Raw genomic sequence first — 22276 nt, 5'->3', positions numbered from 1 at the left:
GACCGCCAGGTATAGATTAGCAAATGTACAGGACACCGGTGTCCCCATGGCCGTAGATCTGCCGGTACCAGCATCCCCCAAAGATAAAGACATTATTGGTAAGCACGAAACCCAGCACTTCCCGGATGAAGGTACAATAGATGTCGCTCCTGGTGGTTTTGCTCAAAACTTTCATGGCGGCCTGAACACCCCCAAGGTGTGGTACGCGGGTGTAGAGGCTCTCAACGTCAAGGGACACCAAGTTAAAATCCTCCGGCCACGGGAACGCCGTCAACGCTTCCGTCAGCGCAAATATTATCAAGAGCGGCCTCAAAAGCCAGTCCAGGTATTTTGATAAGGGTTCTGTCACTGACCCAATAGGGCGGCCAGGGGGTTGGGTCAGCGATTTGTGGACCGGTACGAAGTACCAAGTGGGTTTTCTGGGGCATGGTGGCACAAGCCGGTCCAGGATACGAGCCGTGAAAAAACCCACCTCAATGTACCGAGCCAGCATTTCACAAAGTTGTACTTGTATCACAGGGATAGGATTGCTCCAAGGTTTGGAATAGACAGAGGTATCTCCCAACTGTCTACATGCTTCTTGTAGGTAATACTCCCTAGTTAGGGGGACAATGTTACCCCCCTTGTCTGCCGGTTTCACCACGACATCCTCCTTGTCTGCCGGCAACCCCCCACCCCCCAATAGGTGTGCATGTTCTGGGGACAGCCCCCCCAATAGGTGTGCACAGTGTCGGACTGGGGTACCTAGGGCCCACCAGTAAAATTTATTTTGGGGGCCCACCGTATGGGTACATTCAAATATAATAAATAATCTAACAAGTTTTTTATATGAACACAGGCTGGTTGAGGTGCTGTACATTTAATATATGTATGACATCCAGTAAGTCTAATGTGTTATATGCCACTTGTGCAGGGGGTGGGAGACTAGGGGCCCACCTTGCTCAGGGGCCCACCGGGGTATTCCCCTGTACCCCTGTGGGCCAGTCCGAGCCTGGGTGTGCATGCTCTGGGGACAGCCCCCCCAATATGTGTGCATGCTCTGGGGACAGCCCCCCAATATGTGTGCATGCTCTGGGGACAGTCAGCCCCCCCAATAGGTGCAGTGCACTGCTGCTGACTTCCTGTGCACTCCACTGCAGCTTGCTGTCTGCGGCAGATCTTTCCATTGAGCCCTCGCTCACAGGTGACTGGTCTCGGGGGTGAGACTGTCCCCCAGGCCCAGTCAGGTCAGGCAGCAGTCCCGCTAGGCTGAGTGAGGGCTGCAGCTGTGACTGCCGGCAGGACACCTTCCCACCTGAGCACTGGGGAAGCAGGGACTCAGGATGGCGACTAAAACGGCCATTTTTATTTAGTATAATTAGGGGGCGGGCCTTCCATCCACAGACTACTATACCTTATCGGTCTGCTATTCTCCTAGTCTCCAGGAGGTGGCGCAAGTGAGTGTAGACAGAGCCCATGCGCGTTGCAGAGACACGGAGGCGCGCACGTCATTAGCCGCTGGAATGCGGGAGCGCGCAGGACGTTGAGTGGAGGAAAGAGCGGAACTATTAGCGGAGAACACCGGCCGAATATAGGAGAAGCGAGAGAGAGGGTTGAGACTAGAATGGAGTTGTTACAATGAGGTCCTCCCCCTGGAGTCAGTAATCTAGCCTGTTCAGTGTAGAGCAGGCTAGAATGGAGTTGTTACAATGAGGTCCTCACCCTGGAGTGAGTATTCTAGCTTGTTCAGTGTAGAGCAGGCTAGAATGGAGTTGTTACAAAGAGGTCCTCCCCCTGGAGTCAGTAATCTAGCTTGTTCAGTGTAGAGCAGGCTAGAATGGAGTTGTTACAAAGAGGTCCTCCCCCTGGAGTCAGTAATCTAGCTTGTTCAGTGTAGAGCAGGCTAGAATGGAGTTGTTACAATGAGGTCCTCACCCTGGAGTGAGTATTCTAGCCTGTTTAGTGTAGAGCAGGCTAGAATGGAGTTGTTAGGAGGAGGTCCTCCCCCTGGAGTCAGTAATCTAGTCTGTTCACTAGAAAGCAGGCTAGAATGGAGTTGTTAGGAGGAGGTCCTCCTGTTCTTCATGTTACTTAATAAATTCTTTGCATTCTTAATTCCGGAAACTGTTTTACTACATTTATGAATTTCCTATATAATTTTTTCATATATATTTTTATCGATGCAATAGAAAAAATTCCATTCTGCTTGTTTTCACAAATACATAAAAATAGAACTAAGGGGTCATTTATTTTCAAATATATACGACCTTTTGGTGTATTTTTTGTGCAGATTTTTTCGCAAAGGTGATTTGCGGCAAAATCTAAGACTTCTTCCCCTTCCAAGTCACTTACACCAGTTCTAAATAAGGAGGAATGGCGGGGGAGGGGTGGCCCGACTGGTTTATAATTTCCTACACCAATGATGTAATTCTTAGCCGACATGATCAAATTCAGAGTTTTACAGTTGTGTTCACACAGCGCGGCCATTTTCTGTTAACACTCTCATTAATGGCTGTGTGGTTTTGCCAATAAAACACACAAGTGTCAATCAAAATGCCACTTCTAAAACCACGCCGACCACATGAGCACACCCTTCATGTATTTTAATTTCACCGTTTTATCTGCCACAGCCGACTAGATTAAGGACTTCTCAGAGAGGACCAATATTAACTCAATAAGCCACAGCAAATACAGGAGGACCTCCTTCTGCCCACTCCATTCTAGCCGGCTCTGTATAGAAAAGACTAGGTTACTGACTCCAGGAGGAGGACCTTCTTCTAATATCTCTACATCTTATATTACTGATAGTAGAGGAGGACCTCCTTCTAACACCTCTGCAGCTTCTAGCAATGATAATAGAGGAGGACCTCCTTCTAACAACTCCATTCTAGCTGATTCTATAGTGAACAGGCTAGATTACTGACTCCAGGAGGAGGACCTCCTTCTAACACCTCTAAAGCATATCCTACTGGCTCCAGGAGGCCCTCCTCCTAACATTCCTATTCTACCATATTACTGGCTCCAGAAGGAGAACCTTATTTCTCCCACTATTCTAATAAGGGTCCATGCACATAAACATATGCCATCTGAGATATACAGTCCGTGAGCAGGGCATATGTCCCAGAGCGCATAGCTTCATAGTTTACTATAACGCAGTGCACGTCGGGCCACCCACGGGACTACCGCCCCAGACTCGTATTATCATGGGACATGATTGATGCCGCTCTAGGACATATGGCCTACTCATGAACGCTATGTCTCGGAAGGCACACGTCTGTGTGCATGGGCCCTAACATGCAGTTGTTAGGAGGAGGTCCACACTTTGTAGTCAGTAATATATTCGAATGGAGTTGTTAGCAGGAGGTCCTTCTCTATTATCAGTAATATAAGCTGTAGAGTTGTTAGTAAGAGGTCCTCCTCCTGGAGTCAGTAATCTAGCCTGTTCACTATAGAATCAGCTAGAATAGAGTTGTTAGAAGGAGGCCCTCCTCTATTATCATTGCTAGAAGCTGCAGAGGTGTTAGATGGAGGTCCTCCTCTATTATCATTGCTAGAAGCTGCAGAGTTGTTAGGAGGTCCTCCTCTACTATCATTAATATAAGCTGGAGAGATGTTAAAAGGAGGTCCTCCTCCTGGAGTCAGTAATCTAGCCCGTTCACTATAGAATCAGCTAGAATGGAGTTGTTAGAAAGAGGTGCTCCTCTATTATCAGTAATATAAGCTGTAGAGGTGTTAGAAGGAGGTCCTCCTCTATTATCAGTAATATAAGCTTTAGAGATTTTAGAAGGAGGTCCTCCTTCAGGAGTCAGTAATCTAGCCTGTTCACTATAGAATCAGCTAGAATGGAGTTGTTAAGGAGGTGCTCCTCTATTATCATTGCTAGAAGCTGCAGAGGTGTTAGAAGGAGGTCCTCATCCTGGAGTCAGTAATCTAGCCTGTTCACTATAGAATCAGCTAGAATGGAGTTGTTAGAAGGAGGTGCTCCTCTATTATTGCTAGAAGCTGCAGAGGTATTAGAAGGAGGTCCTCCTCTATTATCAGTAATATAAGCTGCAGAGGTGTTAGAAGGAGGTCCTCCTCTATTATCAGTAATATAAGCTGCAGAGGTGTTAGAAGGAGGTCCTCATCCTGGAGTCAGTAATCTAGTCTTTTCTATACAGAGCAGGCTAGAATAGAGTGGGCAGAAGGAGGTCCTCATCCTGGAGTCAGTAATCTAGCCTGTTCACTATAGAATCAGCTAGAATGGAGTTGTTAGAAGGAGGTGCTCCTCTATTATTGCTAGAAGCTGCAGAGGTATTAGAAGGAGGTCCTCCTCTATTATCAGTAATATAAGCTGCAGAGGTGTTAGAGGGAGGTCCTCCTCTATTATCAGTAATATAACCTGTAGAGGTGTTAGAAGGAGGTCCTCATCCTGGAGTCAGTAATCTAGTCTTTTCTATACAGAGCAGGCTAGAATGGAGTGGGCAGAAGGAGGTCCTCATCCTGGAGTCAGTAATCTAGCCTGTTCACTAGAGAATCAGCTAGAATGGAGTTGTTAGAAGAAGGTCCTCCTCTACTATCAGTAATATAAGCTGTAGAGGTATTAGAAGGAGGTCCTCCTCTACTATCAGTAATATAAGCTGTAGAGGTGTTAGAAGGAGGTCCTCCTCTATTATCAGTAATATAAGCTGTAGAGGTGTTAGAAGGAGGTCCTCCTCCTGGAGTCAGTAATCTAGCCCGTTCACTATAGAATCAGCTAGAATGGAGTTGTTAGAAGGACGTCCTCCTCTATTATCAGTAATATAAGCAGTAGAGGTGTTAGAACAGGCATCCTCCAACTGCGGCCCTCCAGCTGTTGTAAAACTACACCTCCCATAATGCCCTGCTATAGGCTGATACCTGTAGGCTGTTCGGACATGCTGGGAGTTGTAGTTTTGCAACAGCTGGAGGGCCGTAGTTGGAGGATGCCTGTGTTAGGAGGTCCTCCTCTATTATCAGTAATATAAGCTGTAGAGGTCAGAAGCCAGTAGTATAAGCTGTAGCGTTTTTAGAAGGAGTTCCTCCTCTTGGAATCATTGTTCTAAAAAAGTTTCCTTGAGAATGTAAAGAATTTAATATCAAGAACAGGAGAACCGCATCCTAACAACTCCATTCTAGCCTGCTTCATAGTTAGTGAGCAGACTAGATTTCTGACTTCGGGGGGGGGGGGTTTACGGGACCTTCTAACAACTCCATCCTAGTCTCAGTATTCTAGCCTGTTCAGCGTGGAGCATGCTAGAATGGAGTTGTTAGCAGGAGGTCCCATAACCCCTCCCCCCCAAGGTCATAAATCTAGCCTGCTCAATAACTATAAAGCTAGAACGGAGGAGGAGTTGTTAGGAAGAGGTTCTCCTGTTCTTGATGTTATTAAATTCCTTACATTCTCAATTAAGTAAATAGTTTTACTATTAAGAATTTACCTTTATTTTTTTCTTGTATATTTTTTCTATGCAATCTGATGCCACTGAGTGTTTGATATCTGAAGCTTGTCTTCATGCTGCAGATATCAAAAACTGATTAAAAACCTTTCCATAGAAAAGAGCCTCACCCCCCACCATTTTCTTTTATTTCACATAAAATGTTATACGAATGTAGTGTGAGGCGGGTGTGCAGTTGGCCTCCTCTACCACCTCACCCTCCATTCCTGCCAATTTTCAGAGCTCTGGTTACCATGTAGTGGGCAGAAGAATATGTGGGTGTTCTGTATGGGCCCTATTGCAATTTGATATATATATATTTTGGTGATGTGAACTTGGGGGTGTATCTCACCTGGTGGTTCAGTCTCACTGGGTGAGGTAGCTGAAATGCAGAAAAGCACTGCATCAGTAAGGCATAGCTTGCTGGAGATTGGTCAAAGTTGTATGGGCTGGATTTCTTTGGACTGGGAGTCAGGTTGGTAGCGTGAAACAACTGAAAATATGTCATATTCTAGGTTCTTCAAAGTAGCCACCTTTTGCTTTGATTACTGCTTTGCACACTCTTGGCATTCTCTTCATGAGCTTCAAGAGGTAGTCACTCGAAATGGTCTTCCAACAGTCTTGAAGGAGTTCCCAGAGATGCTTAGCACTTGTTGGCCCTTTTGCCTTCACTCTGCGGTCCAGCTCACCCCCAAACCATCTCGATTGGGTTCAGGTCCGGTGACTGTGGAGGCCAGGTCATCTGGCGCAGCACCCCATCACTCTCCTTCATGGTCAAATAGCCCTTACACAGCCTGGAGGTGTGTTTGGGGTCATTGTCCTGTTGAAAAATAAATGATGGTCCAACTAAACGCAAACCGGATGGAATAGCATGCCGCTGCAAGATGCTGTGGTAGCCATGCTGGTTCAGTATGCCTTCAATTTTGAATAAATTCCCAACAGTGTCACCAGCAAAGCCCCCCCACACCATCACACCTCCATGCTTCACGGTGGGAACCAGGCATGTAGAGTCCATCCGTTCACCTTTTCTGCGTCGCACAAAGACACGGTGATTGAACCAAAGATCTCAAATTTGGACTCATCAGACCAAAAGCACAGATTTCCACTGGTCTAATGTCCATTCCTTTATAATATATATATATATATATATATATATACATACACTGCGTGCAGAATTATTAGGCAAATGAGTATTTTGACCACATCATCCTCTTTATGCATGTTGTCTTACTCCAAGCTGTATAGGCTCGAAAGCCTACTACCAATTAAGCATATAAGGTGATGTGCATCTCTGTAATGAGAAGGGGTGTGGTCTAATGACATTAACACCCTATATTAGGTGTGCATAATTATTAGGCAACTTCCTTTCCTTTGGCAAAATGGGTCAAAAGAAGGACTTGACAGGCTCAGAAAAGTAAAAAATAGTGAGATATCTTGCAGAGGGATGCAGCACTCTTAAAATTGCAAAGCTTCTGAAGCGTGATCATCGAACAATCAAGCGTTTCATTCAAAATAGTCAACAGGGTCGCAAGAAGCGTGTGGAAAAACCAAGGCGCAAAATAACTGCCCATGAACTGAGAAAAGTCAAGCGTGCAGCTGCCAAGATGCCACCAGTTTGGCCATATTTCAGAGCTGCAACATCACTGGAGTGCCCAAAAGCACAAGGTGTGCAATACTCAGAGACATGGCCAAGGTAAGAAAGGCTGAAAGACGACCACCACTGAACAAGACACACAAGCTGAAACGTCAAGACTGGGCCAAGAAATATCTCAAGACTGATTTTTATAAGGTTTTATGGACTGATGAAATGAGAGTGAGTCTTGATGGGCCCGTGGCTGGATTGGTAAAGGGGAGAGAGCTCCAGTCCGACTCAGACGCCAGCAAAGTGGAGGTGGAGTACTGGTTTGGGCTGGTATCATCAAAGATGAGCTTGTGGGGCCTTTTCGGGTTGAGGATAGAGTCAAGCTCAACTCCCAGTCCTACTGCCAGTTTCTGGAAGACACCTTCTTCAAGCAGTGGTACAGGAAGAAGTCTGCATCCTTCAAGAAAAACATGATTTTCATGCAGGACAATGCTCCATCACACGCGTCCAAGTACTCCACAGCGTGGCTGGCAAGAAAGGGTATAAAAGAAGAAAATCTAATGACATGGCCTCCTTGTTCACCTGATCTGAACCCCATTGAGAACCTGTGGTCCATCATCAAATGTGAGATTTACAAGGAGGGAAAACAGTACACCTCTCTGAACAGTGTCTGGGAGGCTGTGGTTGCTGCTGCACGCAATGTTGATGGTGAACAGATCAAAACACTGACAGAATCCATGGATGGCAGGCTTTTGAGTGTCCTTGCAAAGAAAGGTTGTTATATTGGTCACTGATTTGTTTTTGAATGTCAGAAATGTATATTTGTGAATGTTGAGATGTTATATTGGTTTCACTGGTAAAAATAAATAATTGAAAAGGGTATATATTTGCTTTTTGTTAAGTTACCTAATAATTATGGACAGTAATAGTCACCTGCACACACAGATATCCCCCTAAAATAGCTCAAACTAAAAACTACTTCCAAAAATATTCAGCTTTGATATTAATGAGTTTTTTGGGTTCATTCAGAACATGGTTGTTTTTCAATAATAAAATTAATCCTCAAAAATACAACTTGCCTAATAATTCTGCACTCCCTGTGTGTATGATTATATATATATATATATACACACACACACACACATATATATACACACACACACACACACACACACAAATTAAAGTCACATACTTGATTAAATATATGCTTTATTTAAAAACTTTTCAATAAATACCATTTTTCCTGTGTGTGCATAGATATAACTGCAGGGCGTCTGTATATCGGAGAACACTGCACCTTAATGTAAATTGATGACATGTTCTGAGAGACCAATAATAAAATTTAGTTGTCTATTTTCAGCCCCCCCCAACACCAAAGAGAAAAAAGTGAGAAACAGTTGAAGTGTTTGTTACCTACATTTCAGAACCATTTACAGTTTTATACATTAAATACAGATTTGCATATGAGACAAGTTATGCCACTTTCACCAATTTGATCAGTTTGTTTACCTACAACAAATAAAAAATAAAGTTAATGATACTTTAAGTATATAAAATTGGCTATTTGCCTATTGTTCCTGGTAACCCTGCCTCCATACGCAAGACAGCTGAAGTGACTGAAATACGAGGGATGTCGTTTTTAGGCCAAGTTCAGTCGCTGTATTCACAGTGCGCTTATCTGGTCTGTAACAAACTTTCAGGCTGTTTGCTACTTCAGCGGGTAAAGTAGGGCGGCCAGAGGTCCAGTTTTAGGCTCCCTGTCCTCCGTCTGACGGAATGGACTCAGCTCCCTCTCATACAGCAGCCCTGTGCAGGGAGAGTCACCATCTCTCCACAGCAGGTGACATGAAGTTTATTTTGCATTGGCTGCGGAATCGGAGGGAGTATTGCCTAACATGTTCAGGTGTGGCCTAGTGGGGTCAGGCGCCCTAAGCCTAGAGTATGGGCGCCCTAAAGGTAGAGAAGCAAGGCTGGATTAGGACAGCACATTTAGGACACTGCTTCCAAACTAGGGCTAGCCTGTGTCTGCTGTAAGGCCGGAGTCTAGACACTGTGGTGTATGGGCCCATGGGCACCGCCATTATGCCATCTGAATCCAGGGGAATTACACAAGTGCCAATGGCACACTGGAACGCACCCGCACCGCCATAGAAACACTGCTATGCCGTTAAGCTGACATCACCAATTTGAATCCCAGCTAAGGTGCTTACACAGGACGAGGGCTGCAGCTAACCATTATTTGAATAAACGATTAGTTGTCGATAATTTAATCGATCGGGAAAAAAAAAAAAAAAAAAAACACAAATTACAAAACAGAGAGGTTTATATGATTTTACTTGAAAAATTATGTTCAAAGGCCATATTAAAACAAATTGTGGACGACACTTATGGAGAGGGGGTCCTGTGGGTGGCGCTGTTATGGAGAGGGGGTCCTGTGCCCAGATCCCCCTCCCATAACAGTGCCATAGACCCATCCCCCCCTCCCCATAGCAGTGCCATAGACCGATTTCCCCCCCCCCCCATAACAGCCCCGGCCCCGCTGCTCACAGCATCTTTATTTTACCTTACATTGACGCTCCAGTAACAGGCAGAGCTGACGGCGGCGTAACGTCACTCACAAGACGCACCTGCTCCGCCCACTTTATGAATGAAGGAGGCGGAGCAGGCGCGTCACATGAGTAAGTGACGTTACACCGCCGTCCGCTCTGCCCGTTACTGGAGCGTCATTGTAAGGTGAAATAAAGATGCAGTGACTTAAAGTGGACCTTTCACCGATTCTTACCCTATGAACCAAGTATACATACATGTGGAGCGGCGCCCGGGGATCTCTCTGCACTTACTATTATCCCCGGGCGCCGCTCCGTTCTCCTGCTATGCCCTCCGGTATCTCCGTTTCCCAAGTTATGGTAAGCGGAGTCTGCCCTAGCGCTGGCCAATCGCATTGCAGAGCTCACAGCCTGGGAGAAAATAACCTCCCAGGCTGTGAGCTCTGCGATGCGATTGGCCAGCGCTAGGGCAGACTCCGCCTACCATAACTTAGGGACTGGTATCTCCGCCTACTATAACTTAGTGAGCGGAGATACCGGAGGGCATAGCAGGAGAACGGAGCAGCGCCCGGGGATAATAGTAAGTGCAGTGAGATCCCCGGGCGCCGCTCTACATATCTGTATAGTTAGTTCATAGGGTAAGAATCGGTGAAAGGTCCTCTTTAAAGTAAACCGCCCGCATAGCAACGAATCGGACGATTATTCGATAACTGGATTCGTCGTTATAATCGATTACATCCCTACACGGGACTTCAGCTCTTCTGACACAATCCTGCGGTGTCTTTAGGACAGATTCTGTTTACTGACTGCCACCTAGACATGACAAGCAGTGACACAACAAGCCCTTCTATATAGTGTGTAGTGCTGCATACAGCATACCGCCTGCTATCAGACTGTACAGCGAGGGGCACTGGGGGGCTCGTCTCCTCCGGCTCTGCTGGATGGCAACCCCTCTGCTCTGCCATTCTGCTCTCAAGAACAAAATCTATTGGGTGAATACACATCAATGTTACCACACAGCAGCTACAAGATACACCCAGCCCCATACACAGAGGCTTACACCCCCCCTTATTATCTGCCCCCTCTCCGAAACACCCCATAAAGCCCCCCTCCCACAGATCTGCATCCTCATGTTCCCAGAATACACCACACCCACCCCCCTCACAGATTGACCTCCCCATAACCACCCCGTAAATCTTCACCCTCATGTCCCCAGAATACACCACATGCTCCCCCCCCCCCTCACAGATCTGCACCCTCATGTCCCCAGAATACACCACATGCCCCCCCCCCCTCACAGATCTGCACCCTCATGTCCCCAGAATACACCACATGCCCCCCCCCCCCTCACAGATTGACCCCCTCCCCCCCCCACAGATCTGCACCCTCATGGTACCAGAATACACTGCATGACCCCCCCCCACACACAGATATGCACCCTCATGGCTCCAGAATACACCCACATGCCCCCCCATAGATCTGCACCCTTATGCCCCCAGAATACACCCACATGCCCCCCCCTCACAGATCTGCACCCTCATGTCCACAGAATACACCACATGCCCCCCCCCCCTCACAGATCTGCACCCTCATGTCCCCAGAATACACCACATGCCCCCCCTCACAGATCTGCACCCTCATGTCCCCAGAATACACCACATGCCCCACCCCTCACAGATCTGCACCCTTATGCCCCCAGAATACACCCACATGCCCCCCCCTCACAGATCTGCACCCTCATGTCCACAGAATACACCACATGCCCCCCCCCCTCACAGATCTGCACCCTCATGTCCCCAGAATACACCACATGCCCCCCCTCACAGATCTGCACCCTCATGTCCCCAGAATACACCACATGCCCCACCCCTCACAGATCTGCACCCTCATGTCCCCAGAATACACCACATGCCCCCCCTCACAGATCTGCACCCTCATGTCCCCAGAATACACCACATGCCCCCCCCTCAGATTGACCCCCCCCCATAGATCTTCACCCTAATGACCCCAGAATACACCACATGCCCCCCCATAGATCTGCACCCTCATGGTACCAGAATACACTACATGACCCCCCCCCCCCCCCCACACACAGAGATATGCACCCTCATGGTAACAGACTACACCACATGCCCCCCTACCAGACTGACCCACCCCATAACCCCCTCACAGACCTACACCCTCATGGGCCCCAGAATACACCACATGCCCCCCTCACAGATTAACCCCTCCATGTCCCCAGAATACACCACATGCCCCCTCACAGATTAACCCCCCCCATAATACACCACGTGCCCCCTCACAGATTAACCCCCCATGTCCCCAGAATACACCCCCCTCACAGATTAACCCCTCCATGTCCCCAGAATACACCACATGCCCCCTCAGATTAACCCCCCCATAATACACCACATGCCCCCTCACAGATTAACCCGCCATGTCCCCAGAATACACCCCCCTCACAGATTAACCCCCCCATGTCCCCAGAATACACCACATGCCCCCCCACCCCATAGATCTGCACCCTCATGGTGCCAGAATACACCCACATGCCCGCCCCCCCCCCATAGATCTGCACCCACATGCCCCCCAGAATAAACTCACATGCCCCCCCCCCCCCCATAGATCTGCACCCTCATGGCGCCAGAATACACCCACATGCCCCCCCGAAATAGATCTGCACCCTCATGGCGCCAGAATACACCCACATGCCCCCCCGAAATAGATCTGCACCCTCATGGCGCCAGAATACACCACATGCCCCCCCCATAGATCTGCACCCTCATGTCCCCAGAATACACCACATGCCCCCCCCCTCACAGATTGACCCCCTCCCCCCCACAGATATGCACCCTCATAGCCCCAGAATACACCACATGCCCCCCCCCCCATAGATCTGCACCCTCATGGCTCCAGAATACACCCACATGCCCGCCCCCCCATAGATCTGCACCCTCATGTCGCCAGAATACACCCACATGCCCCCCATAGATCTGCACCCTTATGCCCCCAGAATACACCCACATGCCCCCCCCCCATAGATCTGCACCCTCATGGCGCCAGAATACACCCACATGCCCCCCCATAGATCTTCACCCTCATGCCCCCCCCATAGATCTGCACCCTCATGCCCCCCCCATAGATCTGCACCCTCATGTCCCCAGATTACACCACATGCCCCCCCCTCACAGATTGACCCCCCCATAGATCTTCACCCTAATGACCCCAGAATACACCACATGCCCCCCCATAGATCTGCACCCTCATGTCCCCAGAATACACCACATGCCCCCCCATAGATCTGCACCCTCATGCCCCCCCCATAGATCTGCACCCTCATGTCCCCAGAATACACCACATGCCCCCCTCCCCCCCCCACAGATCTGCACCCTCATGGTACCAGAATACACTGCATGACCCCCCCCTTGGAGATTGACCCCCCCCACACAGATATGCACCCTCATGGCTCCAGAATACACCCACATGCCCCCCCCCCCATAGATCTGCACCCTTATGCCCCCAGAATACACCCACATGCCCCCCCCCCCATAGATCTGCACCCTCATGGCACCAGAATACACCCTCATGCCCCCCCCCCCCATAGATCTGCACCCTCATGGCGCCAGAATACACCACATGCCCCCCCCCCCATAAATCTTCACCCTAATGACCCCAGAATACACCACATGCCCCCCCCCCCCCCACAGATCTGCACCCTCATGGTACCAGAATACACTACATGACCCCCCCCCCCTTGGAGATTGACCCCCCCACACAGATATGCACCCTCATGGCCCCAGAATACACCACATGCCCCCCCCATAGATCTGCACCCTTATGCCCCCAGAATACACCCACATGCCCCCCCCCCATAGATCTGCACCCTCATGTCCCCAGAATACACCACATGCCCCCCTCACAGATTGACCCCCCCCCCCCACAGATCTGCACCCTCATGGTACCAGAATACACTACATGACGACCCCCCCCCCTTTGAGATTGACACCCCCCCCCCCCCACAGAGATATGCACCCTCATGGTAACAGACTACACCACATGCCCCCCTACCAGAATGACCCACCCCATAACCCCCTCACAGACCTACACCCTCATGGCCCCAGAATACACCACATGCCCCCCCCCCCCCCCATAGATCTGCACCCTCATGGGCCCCAGAATACACCACATGCCCCCCCCCCATAGATCTGCACCCTCATGGTGCCAGAATACACCCACATGTACGCCCCCCCATAGATCTGCACCCTCATGCCCCCAGAATACACCCACATGCCCCCCCCCCCACAGATCTGCACCCTCATGGTGCCAGAATACACCCACATGCCCCCCCACCCCATAGATCTGCACCCTCATGGTGCCAGAATACACCCACATGCCCCCCCACCCCATAGATCTGCACCCTCATGGTGCCAGAATACACCCACATGCCCCCCCACCCCATAGATCTGCACCCTCATGGTGCCAGAATACACCCACATGCCCCCCCACCCCATAGATCTGCACCCTTATGCCCCCCAGAATACACCCACATGCCCCCCCCCCCACAGAGATATGCACCCTCATGGTAACAGACTACACCACATGCCCCCCTACCAGAATGACCCACCCCATAACCCCCTCACAGACCTACACCCTCATGGCCCCAGAATACACCACATGCCCCCCCCCCCCCCATAGATCTGCACCCTCATGGGCCCCAGAATACACCACATGCCCCCCCCCATAGATCTGCACCCTCATGGTGCCAGAATACACCCACATGTACGCCCCCCCATAGATCTGCACCCTCATGCCCCCAGAATACACCCACATGCCCCCCCCCCACAGATCTGCACCCTCATGGTGCCAGAATACACCCACATGCCCCCCCACCCCATAGATCTGCACCCTCATGGTGCCAGAATACACCCACATGCCCCCCCACCCCATAGATCTGCACCCTCATGGTGCCAGAATACACCCACATGCCCCCCCACCCCATAGATCTGCACCCTCATGGTGCCAGAATACACCCACATGCCCCCCCCCCCCATAGATCTGCACCCTCATGGTGCCAGAATACACCCACATGCCCCCCCACCCCATAGATCTGCACCCTTATGCCCCCCAGAATACACCCACATGCCCCCCACCCCATAGATCTGCACCCTTATGCCCCCCAGAATACACCCACATGCCGCCCCCCCATAGATCTGCACCCTCATGGCACCAGAATACACCCACATGCCTCCCCCCATAGATCTGCACCCTCATGGCACCAGAATACACCCACATGCCGCCCCCCATAGATCTGCACCCTCATGGCACCAGAATACACCCACATGCCGCCCCCCCATAGATCTGCACCCTCATGGCACCAGAATACACCACATGCCCCCCCATAGATCTGCACCCTCATGGCACCAGAATACACCACATGCCCCCCCCCCCTCACAGATTGACCCCCCTCCCCCCACAGATCTGCACCCTCATGGTACCAGAATACACTACATGACACCCCCCCCCCCCCTTGGAGATTGACCCCCCCCACACAGATCTGCACCCTCATGGCTCCAGAATACACCCACATGCCCCCCCCCCATAGATCTGCACCCTCATGCCCCCAGAATACACCCACATGCCCCCCCCATAAATCTTCACCCTAATGACCCCAGAATACACCACATGCCCCCCCCCCCCACAGATCTGCACCCTCAAGGTACCAGAATACACTACATGACCCCCCCCCCTTGGAGATTGACCCCCACACACAGATATGCACCCTCATGGCGCCAGAATACACCCACATGCCCCCCTCCCCCATAGATCTGCACCCTCATGGCGCCAGAATACACCCACATGCCCCCCCCCCCCCATAGATCTGCACCCTCATGGCGCCAGAATACACCCACATGCCCCCCCCCCCATAGATCTGCACCCTCATGGCGCCAGAATACACCCACATGCCCCCCCCATAGATCTGCACCCTCATGGCGCTAGAATACACCACATGCCCCCCCCTCACAGATTGACCCCCTCCCCCCCCCCACAGATCTGCACCCTCATGGTACCAGAATACACTGCATGACGACCCCCCCACACAGATATGCACCCTCATGGCCCCAGAATACACCACATGCCCCCCTCACAGATTAACCCCCCCATGTCCCTAGAATACACCACATGCCCCACTCACAGATTAACCCCCCCATGTCCCCAGAATATACCACATGCCCCCCTCACAGATTAACCCCCCCCCATGTCCCCAGAATATACCACATGCCCCCCTCACAGATTAACCCCCCCCCATGTCCCCAGAATATACCACATGCCCCCCTCACAGATTAACCCCCCCCATGTCCCCAGAATACACCACATGCCCCCTCACAGATTAACCCCCCCCATGTCCCCAGAATACACCACATGCCCCCTCCCTTCACAGATCTGTAACCTGCCTCCTCATGTATGCGCTCCTATGGACTCTAGCTCTGCAGCACATCCAGGCACACACAGCTCCTCCTCCTTCACAAGCTCCTGCAGTCTGGGTTTATAAGCACTTCCCACACTTGACCATGTGACCATGAAGGAGCATGTGACCAGTGACGTCACAGACCTCGTTCTAACAACTCCACTCTAGCATCTACCCGAGAGAGAGTGACCGGTATGTGAGGGGGTGATGGGGAGATGGGGGACAGTGACCGGTATGTGAGGGGGAGATGGGGGACAGTGACTGGTATGTGAGGGGGAGATGGGGGGGACGACAGTGACCGGTATGTGAGGGGGAGATGGGGGGGGGGGGCAGTGACCGGTATGGGGGGGGGGGGCAGTGACCGGTATGGGGGGGGGGGGGCAGTGACCGGTATGGGGGGGGGGGACAGTGACCGGTATGTGAGGGGGAGATGGGGGACGACGACAGTGACCGGTATGTGAGGGGGAGATGGAGGGGGGACAGTGACCGGTATGTGAGGGGGAGATGGGGGGGGGACAGTGACCGGTATGGGGGGGGGCAGTGACCGGTATGTGAGGGGGAGATGGGGGGGGGACAGTGACCGGTATGGGGGGGGGGGGCAGTGACCGGTATGTGAGGGGGAGTGGAGGGGGGACAGTGACCGGTATGTGAGGGGGAGATGGGGGGGACAGTGACCGGTATGTGAGGGGGAGATGGGGGGGACAGTGACCGGTATGTGAGGGGTAGATGGGGGGGACAGTGACCGGTATGTGAGGAGGAGGGGGGGGGACAGTGATCGGTATGTGAGGGGTAGATGGGGGGGACAGTGACCGGTATGTGAGGAGGAGGGGGGGGGGACAGTGACCGGTATGGGGGGGGGGCAGTGACCGGTATGTGAGGGGGAGTGGAGGGGGGACAGTGACTGGTATGGGGGGGGACAGTGATCGGTATGTAAGGAGGAGGGGGGGGGGGGGGACAGTGACCGGTATGTGAGGGGGAGATGGGGGGGACAGTGACCGGTATGTGAGGGGTAGATGGGGGGGACAGTGACCGGTATGTGAGGAGGAGGGGGGGGACAGTGATCGGTATGTGAGGGGTAGATGGGGGGGACAGTGACCGGTATGTGAGGAGGAGGGGGGGGGGACAGTGATCGGTATGTGAGGGGGAGATGGAGGGGGGACAGTGACCGGTATGTGAGGGGGAGATGGAGGGGGGACAGTGACCGGTATGTGAGGGGGAGTGGAGGGGGGACAGTGACCGGTATGTGAGGGGGAGATAGGGGGGACAGTGACTGGTATGGGGGGGGACAGTGATCGGTATGTAAGGAGGAGGGGGGGGCAGTGACTGGTACGGTATGTAAGGAGGAGGGGGGGGGGACAGTGACTGGTACGGTATGTGTGGGGGAGGGCAGGGGGCAGTGACCGGTATGTGGGGTGGAGAAGGGTGAGGGGGACAGTGACCAGTATGTGAGGAGGGGGCAGGGGGGGGGGCAGTGACCGGTATGTGGGGTGGAGAAGGGTGAGGGGGACAGTGACCAGTATGTGAGGAGGGGGGCAGTGACCGGTATGCGGGGGGAGTGTATATAGTTCTGTATTTTAGTTTTCTTGGGTGCTGGGGGCAGAGTGGGTCCAGGCTCTGATGAGGTCGCAGTGGTGATCCTTATTTGTATCTTCATGCAGGATAATGGAGCGCCCCCTATGCCCCATCGCTGATTTACTGCTGAGCAGGTGAGTGTTCACATGATGCATCCACAGTAGTGAACGGCATAAAGGGGCCGGACACCTACTGTCTGACACCAGGTCACTGTGCCGGAGGCTCCATGTTGTCAGCTGTGTCTGGTAGTGTAAAGGCTGACTGCAGAATTCCCAATGACAACTACTATATTACATCTCTAGTGCTGACACCCATCTATATAACGCTCCAGCGCTGATATAACCTCCAGAGACATTACTTCATATGTGACTAATATCAGCCGCTCTTCTTATAACGCTCCAGCGCTGATATAATCTGGACTGAGGGTGTGTGGCCCCTTATAGACACAGAGCTGATGTATTGAATGATAAGATTATGCTTTTGCTGACCCGTTAGTGGTTTTCCCAGCAGTTGGAGGAGAATGTAGTGCTCCATGAGCGCCCCCTCCCCCCGTCCCAGTGGGGGGGGGTGCAGTCGCTTTTGTAGCCTCAGGCTTAGCACTGCAGGTTCAGTAGTCACTGAAGAGTTTTTTCTGGTGTTCCCCTTTAGGTTCAGGTTAGTGGTCGGTTTATGGCACCGGTGGAGGCCTCGGCATGGGGTTATTTGGATGCTCTGGGGTTTGATGAGGTTTGGTGTTGGGGATTACAGAGACGTAAGATAATGCACAGTTAACCCTCTGTGTCCTGGGCCGTGCTGTCAGGTTGCTCTCTGTCTGCCTGGGATGAAGGATTCTGCTCCTAAAATAGGAATCCTGCAGATAGTTTGGTTTTCTGCCAAGTTCCTGATACTGGAAGGAGGAATGTTTCTGGGAAGTGTGGAGTGGATGATGGTGTTTATGAGCGGAGATGGGAGGAGTGGTGTAGGTGGAGCCCCCACCGTTCTCCTCTTGTTTTGTCTGGGGGCCTGATGGTGCTGAGCTCTGCCCGGGCAAGGAGCCATACATTCACACAGTAACAATGAGCTCCTGCCAGGCTGCTGCCCCCTCGCTCCAGCACATGCAGGGTTAATCAGGATCTCCTGACTTGTCTGTAATTGTTCGCTCAGTTCCGTTTTATCCAAGGACAGGACGCAGGAAGTGCAGCGCCGGGTGATGTTGGGCGTCCGAGCCAGCGGGGGCGTCTCCCAGTCACTTCTGTCACCCTCAGTCTTATAGAAGATGAGAAGCTTTATTAAATCTGCAGCGTCTGACTTCTGGTCACCTGTTCAGTGTACATGTTCGATGTTAAATTCACCGCCGTTCCAGCATCCGTTGCTTTGTTTACTCTGCTGCAGTCCTGATGGCAGACCAGGAACATGTTACTGCTGCAGCCAATCACTGACCTCAGCCCGATCCTGAAACTCCTCCTCCTCAGGACCCTACAGGACACAGGTCCTAGTACGGTGCTGACTGCAGGGGCTGCACCTCCTCCTCAGGACCCTACAGGACACAGGTCCAGCACATTGCTGACTGCAGGGGCTGTGCCTCCTCCTCAGGACCCTACAGGACACAGGTCCAGCACATTGCTGACTGCAGGGGCTGTGCCTCCTCCTCAGGACCCTACAGGACACAGGTCCAGCACATTGCTGACTGCAGGGGCTGTGCCTCCTCCTCAGGACCCTACAGGACACAGGTCCCAGCACAGTGCTGACTGCTCCTCAGGACCCTACAGGACACAGGTCCCAGCACAGTGCTGACTGCTCCTCAGGACCCTACAGGACACAGGTCCAGCACATTGCTGACTGCAGGGGCTGCACCTCCTCCTCAGGACCCTACAGGACACAGGTCCAGCACATTGCTGACTGCAGGGGCTGTGCCTCCTCCTCAGGACCCTACAGGACACAGGTCCCAGCACAGTGCTGACTGCTCCTCAGGACCCTATAGGACACAGGTTTAGCATGATGCAGACTGCTCCTCAGGACCCTATAGGATGCAGGTCCCAGCACGGTGCTGACTGCAGGGGCTGTGACTGCTCCTCAGGACCCTATAGGACGCAGGTCCCAGCACGGGTGCTGATTGCAGGGGCTGCGACTGCTCCTCAGGACCCTATAGGACGCAGGTCCCCGCACGGGTGCTGACTGCAGGGGCTGCGACTCCTTCTCAGGACCCTATAGGACACAGGTTTAGCATGGTACTGACTGCTCCTCGGGACCCTATAGGATGCAGGTCCCAGCATGGGTGCTGACTCCAGGGGCTGCGACTCCTTCTCAGGACCCTATAGGACACGGGTTTAGCATGGTGCTGACTGCTCCTCGGGACCCTATAGGACACAGGTCCCAGCACGGGTGCTGACTGCAGGGGCTGCGACTCCTTCTCAGGACCCTATAGGACACAGGTTTAGCATGGTACTGACTGCTCCTCGGGACCCTATAGGATGCAGGTCCCAGCATGGGTGCGGACTCCAGGGGCTGCGACTCCTTCTCAGGACCCTATAGGACACGGGTTTAGCATGGTGCTGACTGCTCCTCGGGACCCTATAGGACACAGATCCCAGCACAGTGCTGACTGCTCCTCAGGGCCCTATAGGACTCAGATCCCAGCACAGTGCTGACTGCTCCTCAGGGCCCTATAGGACTCAGATCCCAGCACAGTGCTGACTGCTCCTCAGGACCCTATAGGACTCAGATCCCAGCACAGTGCTGACTGCTCCTCGGGACCCTATAGGACACAGGTCCCAGCACGGGTGCTGACTGCAGGGGCTGCGACTTCTTCTCAGGACCCTATAGGACACAGGTTTAGCATGGTACTGACTGCTCCTCGGGACCCTATAGGATGCAGGTCCCAGCATGGGTGCTGACTCCAGGGGCTGCGACTCCTTCTCAGGACCCTATAGGACACGGGTTTAGCATGGTGCTGACTGCTCCTCGGGACCCTATAGGACACAGATCCCAGCACAGTGCTGACTGCTCCTCAGGGCCCTATAGGACTCAGATCCCAGCACAGTGCTGACTGCTCCTCAGGACCCTATAGGACTCAGATCCCAGCACAGTGCTGACTGCTCCTCGGGACCCTATAGGACGCACGTCCCAGCACGGTGCAGACTGCTCTTTAGGACCCTATAGGACTCAGATCCCAGCACAGTGCTGACTGCTCCTCAGGACCCTATAGGACTCAGATCCCAGCACAGTGCTGACTGCTCCTCAGGACCCTATAGGACTCAGATCCCAGCACAGTGCTGACTGCTCCTCGGGACCCTATAGGACGCACGTCCCAGCACGGTGCAGACTGCTCCTCAGGACCCTATAGGACTCAGATCCCAGCACAGTGCTGACTGCTCTTCAGGACCCTATAGGACTCAGATCCCAGCACAGTGCTGACTGCTCTTCAGGACCCTATAGGACTCAGATCCCAGCACAGTGCTGACTGCTCCTCGGGACCCTATAGGACGCAGGTCTCCGCACGGTGCTGACTGCTCCTCAGGACCCTATAGGACACAGGTCCCAGCACGGGTGCTGACTGCAGGGGCTGCGACTCCTTCTCAGGACCCTATAGGACACAGGTTTAGCATGGTACTGACTGCTCCTCGGGACCCTATAGGATGCAGGTCCCAGCACAGTGCTAACACCTCAGATGACTCTGCTGCGCCTCCTCACTGCTTGCAGCCCGTTCTGTTGCAGATGTCACATGCAGTGTTCTCCATAGAGGAGAGCTCACATTGTATGCTTCTGTGGAACACCGTATCCCCACCATGCTATGTCTCTTGGTAGAAGCTGGCATGTAGCCCAGGTCTAGATATAAATATGGATGGAAAGTGCTCAGTCCTACTGTGACATCTGTAGTGGATGATCACTGTGCCCGCGTTGCCATAAGCATAACGCACTCACCGGCCATGTGAACTCTGAATGGGTCCACGATCCGCAAAAGATAGGACTTGTTTTATCTTTTGCAGAACGGCGACATGCCCATGGAAGCTCTTTCAAATATTTCTGTATGCTTCCGATCCATGTCCTGTCTTTTACTGTATTTTGCGGACTCATTCAAGTCAGTGGGTCTGCATCCGTAAAGTGGAGTTCAGACAACTGGTGCCCGTGTTTTGTGGACCATTTATTTGTGGTCTGCAACATGGGCACAGTAATTACACGTTCAGGGAATGAGCCCTTAGAGCAGAATGTACACTTGTGTGTAATAGACCTGGGATGTCAGGTCCAGGAGGCGGTGAAGATGTTGGTGCTGACAGTGATGTAGCGTCGTCCTCTGACAACACATAGGGCTTCACTATTGTGCAGCAGGTCACAGTTGGGGAGTCCACAGGTCACTGCCGTCCTCACTGCTCATGCCTGATACCACGGTCCACCGGTCTGTTGATTTCAGGGACTGGGCTGCAAGTACGACCGGTATTGTTTGCATTTTTGTGGTGAGAGCTGGTGTGCAGGAGAAGCCGGATATAGCGTCCAGACTGCATTCCTGACCCACACAGTGTGCAGCAGACTGAACAAAACAGTGGGCCCCGCAGCATAGAACATGTATGTGCAGCAAGTGTACACGGCATAGAAGGCGTATGTGTGCAGCCGGCGCACTCTGCATAGAACATGTACAGTACAGACCACCTTCTCATTCAAAGAGTTTTCTTTATTTTCATGACTATGAAGGCATCAAAACTATGAATTAACACGTGGAATT

General features: G+C 52.1%; 1 protein-coding gene across 1 annotated transcript in view; it reads left to right on the top strand.

Annotated features, from left to right (window-relative positions):
* The first annotated feature begins 1511 nt into the window (after positions 1-1511).
* Positions 1512-22276, top strand: part of PIK3C2A (phosphatidylinositol-4-phosphate 3-kinase catalytic subunit type 2 alpha) — a 62036-nt gene continuing 41271 nt past the window's right edge. The window contains exons 1-3 of the mRNA XM_040410513.1: positions 1512-1590; positions 16189-16200; positions 17667-17714. The gene's annotated coding sequence lies outside the window, so the exon portion shown is untranslated. The remainder of the gene's footprint in view (positions 1591-16188; positions 16201-17666; positions 17715-22276) is intronic.

This window comes from Bufo bufo, chromosome 10 (genome assembly GCF_905171765.1).
Source record: "Bufo bufo chromosome 10, aBufBuf1.1, whole genome shotgun sequence".
NCBI classification, from domain to species: domain Eukaryota; kingdom Metazoa; phylum Chordata; class Amphibia; order Anura; family Bufonidae; genus Bufo; species Bufo bufo.
The sequence above is the reverse complement of the archived record's forward strand: the minus strand, read 5'-3'. Positions and strand labels throughout refer to the sequence as shown.